General features: G+C 37.8%; 1 pseudogene; it reads right to left on the bottom strand.

The window, feature by feature from the left end:
* Nucleotides 1–286: 286 nt before the first annotated feature.
* On the bottom strand, nt 287–708 carry LOC113877521 (annotated as a pseudogene).
* Between the last annotated feature and the right edge of the window lie 1,429 nt (nt 709–2,137).

Here is a 2,137-nt window from a genome sequence, read left to right on the forward strand (position 1 = left end):
TCATATAATCACCCATCATACACTCATCCATCAGTCTCAATAAACTCACAATCTTCTTTCATCTCCATGCCCACCCACTCTCGATTACTTTGAAGCATATCATTTGTATCCAACATTATAATATGCCATATTAAAGATATATTTATACACATATAAATATATTGAATATTTATTGCTAGATGATAAATGCTCTTTTTTTAACAGAGTAATTTTTTTTATTCATTAAAAAACTGATAAAGTAAAGGTCCACTTCAAGAAGTTCCTCTTGTATGTTTTATTTGTTTTATTAGTAAATAAAGCATCTCATTAGCATCCCTATATAGGGTGGCTTCATATAGTCCTCAGACTCGGAACCGTCTTTATCTTTACTAATTTGTAAGTAATGAAGTTTGGAAGTCTCCTTGTCAGATGCAGCCACACCAAACCGATCACAAAGATTGTCCTTTTCATGGAATTTATTTCTTGGTAAAGTATTTCAAATGCCTTTTAGACAACTGTTTATCAGAAACAGCTGTGATTTTACTCTTGAAGTGTTGAAATGGGGACAGCCTTGCCAGGATTCCCAGTTTTTCCATTCATTGTAAGTTTCTCCTGTAGAAACTGTTCAAAATTTCCAGAATCAAAAATTCCATCTTCTACTGGATGAGTAAGGTCTAAATTGAACTTCCAGGTTGACGTCTTAAGCTTCTTGTCTTTCTTTGGCGCCATCTTGAAGGCCAGTTGTGCGATTAGAGAACGGCCTTACCTTACTTGTTGTTGCTGCAAATTCTTCTGCCAGCATATGAAGACACCTAAAGCCCAGGCTGACCCTCTTGAAAGTGACGGGCCTCCTGGGAGAGAGGCAGAGGCATAGTTGAGTGCATGCCTATGAGTGATCTGATTACACTGGGCAGGATAGGTCTGAGCCATTGCAGATGATACCTGCCCAAACTGGTGACTCACAAAATCATGAGCATACAAAACAGCTGTTGATTCAAGTCGCTGCATTTTGGAGTGCTTTGTTACTCAGCAATAGCTAATTGGTGCATACCCCAAAGTGAGTATTAAGCCCTTAATTTCATTAAACAACTAATTAGTATCAAAATTTTGTTGATTATCTCATAAATGTTTTTTCTACACTTTGCTTGTTTTTATCGGGTTCCACTAAGGTGTGGGTATTTTGATTGATGGATAAGTCTTTTATGTATCCTTTAATCTAGAGTTTACACTTCCAATTTTTTTTCCCTGGAATTTATTTTTCAAAGATCCTGTGTCCTTTATCCTGTAGACTTTTCCATAATCTGATTTTGCTGAATGTTATGGTGCCTTTTGGGGCTTTCCTGGTGGCTCAGATGGTAAAGAATCTGCCTGCAATGCAGGAGACCTGGGTTCAATCTCTCAGTTGGGAAGATCCAGAAACGGGAATAGCTACCCACTCTAGTATTCTTGCCTGGATAATTTCATGGACAGAGGAGCCTGGTGGGCTACATACAGTCCATGGGGTCGCAGAGCATCAGACACAACTGAGTGACCAACACTTCATGGTGCCATTTGGTGTGTTTCTTTGTCCCCAGGTTACCTGTAAACTGGCAGTCAGTTAGGTCTGGAGGCTTGTTGGGGTCAAGGTTTGGTTTATTTTGGTGCTGTGTTCTTCCAACAGGAGGTATCAATATCCAGTTACTTTTCAGTCACGTGGCTGCCCTTTCTTAGATTGACTAATCCATTAGTTTTAACAAAATGATATGGCAGTTATTCACTCTTCATTTGTCCACCATAACAGTTCTATTAATATAAATTTCTTTTTATAAAGTATTTGGTTACCAATGCCACCACATGTATAGCAAAGGCAGGATAAGAGTTTGATTCTTTATTTGCCAATTTTCAAAAGAATAAGCTTGTTCCTTAGCATCCTCTGGAGGTGACCGACAAAGTTTATTTTTGGAGTATCATTATAAACTCATGAATTTAAACATTTTGATGTGTTTTTAATACAAGGAATTGTCCTTATTGATGCTGAAATTGTACCAGCTTTGACCAGTGGGAGCCTATTCAAATTGGCTCCTGAGTCATTTTGACACAAATCCCATAATCGTTGATAATGTTTGATAGATCACTTGTTTCTGGTATGAAGATGTTCTGGCTTATCTTGCACTTTTTC

Source organism: Bos indicus x Bos taurus, chromosome 19, assembly GCF_003369695.1.
Source record: "Bos indicus x Bos taurus breed Angus x Brahman F1 hybrid chromosome 19, Bos_hybrid_MaternalHap_v2.0, whole genome shotgun sequence".
NCBI classification, from domain to species: Eukaryota; Metazoa; Chordata; class Mammalia; order Artiodactyla; family Bovidae; genus Bos; species Bos indicus x Bos taurus.